This window comes from Manacus candei, unplaced genomic scaffold, assembly GCF_025592945.1.
Source record: "Manacus candei isolate 608988 ecotype Guabito, Panama unplaced genomic scaffold, ASM2559294v1 h1tg000073l, whole genome shotgun sequence".
Lineage (NCBI taxonomy): Eukaryota > Metazoa > Chordata > Aves > Passeriformes > Pipridae > Manacus > Manacus candei.
In genome coordinates this window covers 4,613,706-4,623,009 of record NW_026138121.1, presented here as the reverse complement: position 1 = coordinate 4,623,009, position 9,304 = coordinate 4,613,706, and the positions used below count along the sequence as shown (strand labels likewise).

Here is a 9,304-nt window from a genome sequence, read left to right as displayed (position 1 = left end):
GCACCCAGACACCCATCACCGGCAGCACCCAGACACGGGGAACAGGCGCCTGTGCAGCTCCTGCTCTGCTCATCCCAAACCCCATCCACGCTGTGGGAAGGGGGATGCAAAGATATTCAAGGGCATGAGCGAGCAGGGAGGTGGCCATCAGAGACAGGGACAAGGGGGGTGCATTGTGGACCCCCCTGCAGGGCTCTGTAGGGTTCAGGCACTCACTGCTCCCCCGGGAAGGGGCTCAACAGGGCCTAGAGCTGGTGCCCCCCAGGTGTGGGGTGGGATCAGAACCATATGGGCCTGTAGGATCCCACACTCCCAGCCTTCAGGACTGCTCTAGGAGCTGCTCTGTGGGGTGGGGGCTCTTGATCTATAGGGACAGGCCCTATATGGGGTTCTCTACATGGTAGGCATTCCCTCTCTATAGGGACTGCTCCATTGGGCGTATTCTCTTGCTCCTTAACTGCAATTCCCTCTGCATGCTGCTCTGTGGGATGGGGTTTTATGGTCTTTAGGGGTCTGCATTTCTGGGGCAGCAGCTCTTACCCTACAACACTTGGATTTGTGTTGTACAGGATCTGGGCTCCATAGGGGCCAGCCCCCCACGACAGGAGCTCTTGCTCTGGAGATGTTGGGCTCCACAAGTGTGTCCCCTGTGCTCTGACCTGTAGGGGCTGTGACCTACAGGGTCCCTGCTCCAGGATGTGCAGCCCCTGGGGCCATGAAGCAGCACATCCCTCACTGTGGGATGTGGAGCAGCACATCCCTCAGTGCGAGATTTTGGGCAAAACAACCCTTGCTGTGGGATTTGGGGCAGTACATCCCTCTCTGTGGGATTTTGGGAAGCACAGCCCTTGCTGGGGGATGTGGGGCAGCACATCTCTTGCCACGAGACTGTAGGGCAGGATGGCCCCCACTATGGGATTTTGGGCAACATGGACCTCACTGTGGGGCCATGGGGTGGCACATCCCTTGCCATGGGATTTTGGGCAGCACATCCCTTGCCGTGGGACCACAGGGCAGCACAGCTCTCTCTGTGGGATTTTGGGCAGCACATCCCTTGCCGTGGGACCACAGGGCAGCACAGCTCTCTCTGTGGGATTTTGGGCAGCACATCCCTTGCCGTGGGACCACAGGGCAGCACAGCTCTCGCCGCAGCGCCGCGGCACCGGAGCTGCAGCAGCTCGTCCTCTCCCCACCGCGCAGCCTCTGCAGCCCACCGGGGCTTCCGCTGCTCCCGCCGAGCGCTTTAAATAATGAATATACCGAGGTCGGAGACAGACACAACACAGCCCTGCCCCGGAGCTTCACCCCCCCGGCCCCGCCGTGCCCGGGGCTGCGGGGCACGTGGGACTCCCGTGTCCCCTGAGGGTGGGGACACCCCCTGGGTGGGGGGATTTAAGGATGGGAGATGATGCTAAATGATGCAAAATATCCGTGATCCCACCCAAAACAACCCCGCCGCCAGGATCGTGTAACCTCAGGGCTGGGGTACGCCCATCCTGCTCTGCACCCCCTTTTAGGAGCAATTCTCCCCCCATGGAGCAATTCCAAGCAGGAGGGGGACCCCAGCATCCCCCTCCAGCCGCACCCCATTTTTGCATTGCCCCGGCAGGACCTCGCTGTCGGGGTGTCCCCACTCTTTGGGGGAGCTTGGGGGGGAGGAGGGCAACTTCCACCTCCTTTTGGGGAGCCCCCGCAGCTGCCGGCGAGGGGCGGTTCGTGCAGCTGAGGAGCAGGTCGTGCATCCCGGCGTCTGGAGAGGCGGGAGGTGTTTCCCGGTGGCGCAGGAATTTGCTGTTTGCGCCTGTGTTGCAGGAGGTTGGGGGAAGGAAGCGGGGGGGCGGAAGGTGGGGAGGGGAAGCTGGCAGTTGTTATTATTTAATTTTATTTTCCTGCCTCCATCCAGGAATCTCTGCAATGTGCCGGCTGCTCGCGGGGAGGTTGGGGTGGCCGTGAGTCACTGCTGCCGCTGGAACGTGACTCAGTCCTGCTGCTCTCCCGGCAGGACATGACCAGACTGCCAAAACCCGGGAGAAGCCCCAGATCCGACGCCTGCCCGCGCCGGTGGGCGAGGACACGCGAAATCCCCCCCGAGAGCTCAGCCCCCCGCTTCCCACAGGGATGGGAGCCCCTCACCGTGGGGCAGAGCTCAGGCTGGGGGGCAGAATGGGCTCCTTTTTTTAATTTTTTTTTTTTTTTTTAATTTTTATTTTTATTTTATTCTATTTTTCCCCAGCCAGGAAAATCCTCTCCACCCACTCTGGCTCACCCATCCGTGGGGCTCTGTGGAGATCTCCCAGGGGTTTTTCTTCCCCATCTTCCAGGCCCTACTGGTGAACAGGGAAAGCTCCTGGCACCGTTCCTGCCCCAGTTCCCGTGCCTCAGTTTTCCCAACCGGTGGGGAGTGAAGATTTTCCCATCAGGGAGTGGAACAGGGGTTACTTCAGGTGGTGCTTTGAGGTCAGTGAATAGCAGCTGTGGGGGGTTATTATTAATATTAATTAATAGCTCAGGTGGTGGGGAGGGATGGGGGGGACTGAAGCAGCCCTGAGTCACAGGGCAGGAGCAGGGGGTGGCCCAGCCCCATCCTGAGCCCCAACACTCGCTGCACCCCAGGGCTGGGACAGCCAGGGGCTGCTCCACTCATCTCACCTGGGGCTGGATGAGCAGGGGCATGAGCCCTGCTCATCCTCATACTCCTGCTCCGTGTGGAAATGGGCTCCTGGAGCAGGAGAGCAGGAGAGGCGGCCACGGGGCAGTGCTGAGCACTGGGATGGTTGTGACACCTCAGGCCTCCACAGCCACAGCTGCCTCTGTCAGCCGTGAGTGATTGAAAGCCAAGCCAGGCTGGCAGGCCCTCTCTGTGATCTTGTTAATTAAGAAATACATTTAATTAGCAGCACCCCAGCTGTGACTCAGCTAATCATCATGATCGAAACAAGAGCTGGACTCCAGTGCTGGAGCACGGAACCACCAAACCCCCTCACCTGCCACGAGCCCCTGGCTCTGCTGTGGGACCCCACTGCCCACCAGGCACATCCCCATGCCCCCCCTGGGGTTTTGGGCTGAGTTTCCCCCTGGACTGGAGGCAGGTTGGAGCTGAGACTGTCCCCGTGCAGCACCTCACACACACACAGGGTGTCATCCCCACCCAGGGCAATTATCCATTGCCACACTGCGAATAATCGTATTAATAACCCATTTACCAGGCTATAAATAGCCGTGATAATAACACCCTGGGTTTTCCAGGAACAGATTGTCAAAAACGTGGGGAAAGCCATTCCCTGTCTCCTGGGCTGCAGATGGGGAAACTGAGGCAGGGCTGGTTTCGGGCACGACTCTCGCCTGCTGCACTGAGCCGTCTGCCAGGCAGCTGTGGAATTTGCTCCCGAATAAACCGTCATGTAAATGAGCCCTTATGTATATTTATGGGTGCTGTCCTGCCAGCTGGAATCTAATAGGGGAGAAAATGAACTGGGAAACTGCCTGGTACAGGAGGGCGGCGCTTCACACATCGTCCCCACGCCCCGCTGGCACTGCTGGGGGGTGTATCTGGCACTGCTGGGGGGGTGTATCTGTCTGTCCCTTGTCCCCAGGGTGTCTGTCTCTGATGCTGGGCATCCAGCTCTGCACCCTGAGGTGCCCAGCTCTGGTCATAGATGCCCAGCCCTGGTCCTGGGTACCCACCCCTACACTCTGGGGTGCTCAGCCCTGGTCCTGGGCACTCAGCTCTGCACCCTTTGGTCCCCAGCCCTGGTCCTGGGTGCCCAGATTCCCATGTGCCCATATCCTGGGGTGTTTGGAAGCAGACACTGGGTGCTCTGCAGCTGCTGCAGGCTGCAGTGGGCTTTGGGGCATGGGAAATGGGAGTGGTGTTGCCGGCACTGGGTGAAACTCTGTCACATTGGTGTCCCTGTGCTTGGTGGGGGGCTGGCACAAGGGGTCTCTCGTTGCTCAGCAGGGCCTACATGGCACCTCTGTGCCCAGAAGTCATGGTGGGTGCCCCTTCCTTGCTGTGCCATTGCCACACACATGTGGTGTGTGCACGTGTGTGCACGTATGAGCACGTGGCAGCGCCACACGGGTGCTGCAGAGCAGCCACCCATCCTTCAGCAGGGCCGGTGGCAGCCCCCGTGGCAGGGGATGGAGCTGGAGCCGTGTGTCCAGGGAGGGCCCTGGCCCGGATTTCCTGCAGCCCCCGGCGCGGCGCTGGGAGGGGGAGCGGGCGCGGCAGTGGCAGAGCGAGGCCGATTAGGGATGCAGACAGCGCTGCTCTCTAATGTCTCCCTGTCTCGAGCAGACAGCAGAGCCTGCACAGCCCCTGCGCCGCAGCCACCCCTCAGCACCTCGCTCCTCGGTGCCCACCCCATCCAGGGTGCAGCCCCATCCCGGGGTGCAGCCCCTATCCCGAGGTACAGCCCCCATCCCGGGGTACAGCCCCAATCCCAGGGTGCAACCCCAATCCCGGGGCACAGCCCCCATCATGGGGTGCAGCCCCAATCCCAGGTTATAGCCCCCATCCCAGGGTGCAGCCCCAATCCCAGGGTGCAGCCCCCAGTCCCAAGGTACAGCCCCAATCCAAGGGTACAGCCCCCATCCCAGGGTACAGCCCCCATCCCAGGGTGCAGCCCCCATCCCAGGGTACAGCCCCATCCCAGGGTGCAGCCCCTATCACGGGGTACAGCCCCCATCCCAGGCTACAGCCCCAGTCCCAGAGTGCAGCCCCATCCCAGGGTGCAGCCCCAATCCAAGGGTACAGCCCCCATCCCAGGGTGCAGCCCCAATCCCAGGGTGCAGCCCCAATCCCAGGGTACAGCCCCCATCCCGGGGTACAGCCCCAGTCCCAGGGCACAGCCTTCATCCGGCTTTTTGGAGTGCGGAGGCAACGGGTGTCACAGGAACGTGTGTCCCTTGGATCCCAACAAGCCATGAAGGGATGTGACAGCACCAAGGCCAGGCGTGACCCCACAGCCATCCTGGAGGGGTGTTCCTCCCCGGAAAGGGTTTTTGGAGCAGGGATGCTGGCAGGGCTCCGTGCTGCAGCACCTCTCCCTCCCTCCCTTCCTCCTGCTGCTCCCGAGTGCTCACCGCCGCGATTCCCTGCAGAGGGCTAAAAATATCCCCGGGAGCTGCCGCCGAACACCGGCACTTGGAGCTGGTTATAAATAACCTGGGGGGAAGCTCACACCGGCCCTTCCCGGCTGCTGAGGGAGGAGGTCGGAGCCCCTCGTCTCCGCCGAGCCGCTGGAGGGGTGGATGGATGGACACGTGGAGACGTGAGGGGAAACAGGGACGGAGCAGCCTCTGCCCCTCGGCTGCCCGGGGAAACTGAGGCACAGGTGGGGCTCTGCCGGGGGGGAAGGGGAGGAGAGGGACCCGTTTGCCTGCAACGCTCGGGGGGGGGGGGAGAGAGGGCATCGACCTCGTGCTGATGGCAGGGCTGGGGGGACACACACAAACCCTTGTGCTTGTGTCACTCTGAGTCACATCCCTCTGCATCAGACCCATCCCTTTGCAGCAGCTCCATCCACTGCAGCATTACCAGCTGCCCACATCTGATCCATCCCTCTGCACTGGATCTGTCCCTTTGCCCCAGCTTCATCCTTCTGCGTTGGCTCCTTTGCTTTGCACCAGATCCATCCTGCTGCCATGGATCCATCCTGCTGCCGTGGATCCATCCTGCTGCCGTGGATCCGTCCTGCTGCCGTGGATCCATCTCTCTCCAATGGATCCAGCCCTGGACCCAAACTCTTTCCACACACCCTCCTCGGGGTGGGGAACGAGCTCTGGGGTCCAGCTCAGGGAATGTGCCTCCTTCCCTCCCACCCCTCCATCCCACGGGGCCCAGTTCTTGCCTCTCATCCACGCACTGAGCTGCAGCAGTTCTCATGCCCGTGTACCTTGGGCAGCTCCACATCGTGCCTGGCTTCCTCTGAGGCCATGGGGAACAGGTTCCAGGAGGGGGGGTGTCCCATGCAGGAGCAGGGTCCCAGTTCAGTCCCATCACCCTGTTGGGGCTGAGCATCCCAGGGGAGCCCCTTCCCGCCATCCCTCCCTCCTCGCTCCCATTCCCGCCACGTCCCAGCCCACCCCGCCGGAGCTGCCAAAGCACAGGGCAAACGGGGACAAGCCGGGAGGAGAGAGAGAGAGAGAGAGAGAGAGAGTGATTTTTGTGAGCGTTTATTTCCCTCCATCAAAATCCACCAGCCGGAGAGAGCAGAGGGAGGGGGAGGATGGGGAAACCCATCGCGTTTCACGGGCGGTGCTGCCGCCCCCCCCTCGCTCCAGCGCTGTGTTTATTCCCCCTCCCTGTACCACATTTCATGTCGGCCCCGTAGCGAAGCTGAGTAATAAATATCAGCTGCTGGTAAGCGGTGAATCACCGCCCGCTCCCGGCGCTGACACATCACCACCGCGGCACACGGCGTTTCTGTCCCCAGCCCTGCCCCCGCCGCCACCCTGCCGGCCCCGCGGCCAGTGAAGCCCCCACCGTCCCCGCCTCCACGCCACAGCCAGGCCACCGGGCACTTTCGACCATGGCACGAACACATTTGGCCGTATTCCCCTGGCTCCCACCTCAGCCAGTGCCGGGAATCAGCTCCAAAACCCATCTTTTTTGGGGAAGGCACCCGCTAGGTAGTAACATTTCACCATCTGAAGGGAGGCTGTGGGAGCCATGGGGATGCTGCTGCCCTCTGGATGCTGGGGGTGGCCCCGTGCCAGACCCCATGGTCAGTCACTCCATCCCTGCATTGTTCCCAGTGTTCCTGACTGGTTCCAGTGGGCTCAGCCAACTCTGGGGCAGATGTCACGTTTTCCAGCGCCATAGCCCCCCCCACAAACACCCCTGACGCCCACCAGCTCTGGGTCCTGCCACCTCCCTGCTGCCTGCACCCATCCTGCACCCTTTGGCCCTGGCCAGCAAGTCACCATGGGACAGAGGGGGACCCCCACCCAGCTGTGGTTTCCCTCCCTGCCAGGTCATTGTGTCCCCAGTTGAAGAGCCACAGCGACACATCTGTAAAGCACAACCTCTGGCAGGATGCCCTGGGCTTGGGGAGCACCTCCTGCCAGCCCCCCCAGCACTGAATCCCCTCCAAACAACTCCCAAACCCGTGCCAGACCCCAAACACAGCCTGAAACCCACTGTTGCAATGAGACCAGCACATCTGGGAGGCACATCTGGAGCCGAGCATCCCCCCAGCTCAGTGCCACACTGGTGAGTGACACAGCCCATCCCAAGTGCCACCAAGGAAGCCGTGTGGTCCTGGGGAGCTGGAGTTCAAAGTCCCCCCAAGCGGCTGATCCCCTCCACAAGTTACAGAAGGTTCTTGGACCTCGTGAGCAGCTGGTGTGAAGCTGTAATTACCTTAATTAGCTCTGGGATTGCATTCCCTCCCCGTGCTAATTTCGTTTCTACAGTAACCAGCCCAAGAGGTGTGCGTGCGCTCCGAGCGAGACGGAGACAGGAGCCTCAGCAGCCAAATCAGGCACCCCGAAACCAGCCCGAAACCAGGGGCCACCCCCAAATCCCCACGCCCCAGGGGCTCAGCCAGCCCTGTGCTCCCCATGAAGAGGTTCACAAGGGTCCTCATTGTTTCCCACCATCCCAACAGGGTCATTTGTTGTTGGGAGCATCCATCCGGCTCTGGGGGAAGGGACTGGTTTGTGGGAGCGGGACCGGAGGCTGATGGTCCCCAAATGCACCAGTGGATTTAGGACCAGCAGAGTCTGGGCTCATTCCTCACTGCTGGTATTTGCTGTAACCCAAGATGCCCCTGATGTAAGAGCCATTTGGGAGGAAACCATAAAAGCTTCAGGAAATGGGTATTAATTCACCTCGTGGCAATAAAAGGGAAGGAGGGCTCCCGGGCAGCGCGGCCGCCTCGGGGGAGTGAAGGCAAGTGGGGCTGGGATCACAACCCTGGGCAACAGCCAGGCAATCTTGGAGTTCCCCCCCCCCCTTAATTGGGAATTAACCCCCCCTGGGTGTTTTTGGATGGAAAGGGGGTGGCTGCAAGGTGGGAGCACTGAGGTCTCGCCCGGGTGAATCATCGCCGGCCCCTGGAGCCGAGCATTTGTTTGGAGCTGGAGCGTGACTTGGGGAGATTTTCTCACCCTGGAAATTTGGAGCAGGTCCAGCTCTTCCCTTGCAAACACCAAACTCTCCTCTGACTGCATCCCTCTCTGATGTCAACCAGCCTTGGGATGGAGAGGGCAACTCTCCAGCATGGGCAGAGCCCAGGGGGTAGCGAGGATGGGGGACCCCTGTGCTCCCACCCTGTGCAAGGGCACGGACCAGGTGATTCTGCTGCCGTGCTGCTCCGGTCCCTGCACCACAACCATCACTGCAGTGAGCATCATCCTGCAATGAAAAATGTCCCTGGGCCATGCAGGATCCATCCTGTTGTTTGGGGAGGGAGCAGGGTGATGCTTTGGGGAGCCCCAGCGGGATGCACGAGGTGTGCCCTCCCCTCCACCCTGCCAGGAGCCCTGGGCTCACCACGTGTGGGGCTATAAATAGTGATGGAGAGCAGGTTGCAACTCCGTGGAGGATTTGACAGCCCAAAAAGCCAGCGGGGCCTGGGGAGGGGGCCTGGATGGGTGAGGAGCAAGGCCCACACTCCTACCCCATTTCAGGCATCCCAGGGCAGCGTTTCCCGGGATGGATTTCTCCCTGGTGTCAGGCAGCAGCAGCAGCAGCAGGACGGGCGGCGGAGGCGAATTTCGCTGAGTGGTTGTTTTTTAAAAATAACTTTGCCTTTGTCAGCAGGTCAGGGTTGCTCCAGATTGAATAATCGCAGCCGCCCAGCCCTCCCCTGCTCCCGGGCGCTCGCTGGCAGCCCCAGCCCGGGATGCGTCGGGCGGATGCTGGACCACATCTCCTTCTCCAGCATCTCTGTCCCCAGGGGTCGGACATCTCATGGGGGACACAGTGCTCTGCATCCCTCACACCCTGCTTCCCACTACAGCTGATGCTGGTGGGGACGCCCTGAGCTCACATCCCCGGGGCTGGAGGGGTAACGGGGGGAGCTGCAGGAGGAATGGGAGTGCACGGGGCCGGAGCCATCGGGCGGTTGCCAAAACGGCTGAGTCACGCAGTAATTACGCCTTAAATGTGAGCACGTTCGTTCGTGCAGGGATGAAAGATGCTCACATGAGCAGAGGCAGGGAGCTCACCCGCTCTCCCCCCACCGAAGGGAAGGAACGGATCCAGCCGCCTTTTGTTGGGAGCAGGGAACATGACCCAGCTCTGGATGGACAGGAGGGAGCGCGGGGGGGGGGGGGGGGGGGGGGAAACCTGGGA

At 61.3% G+C, this 9,304-nt stretch overlaps 1 long non-coding RNA gene across 1 annotated transcript; it reads left to right on the top strand.

Moving 5' to 3' along the window:
- The first annotated feature begins 5,196 nt into the window (after window positions 1-5,196).
- Window positions 5,197-6,409, top strand: LOC127480404 (uncharacterized). Its single transcript, XR_007907907.1, has 2 exons — window positions 5,197-5,336; window positions 5,632-6,409. It is a non-coding gene; the product is annotated as an uncharacterized LOC127480404 (long non-coding RNA).
- Window positions 6,410-9,304: the final 2,895 nt, after the last annotated feature.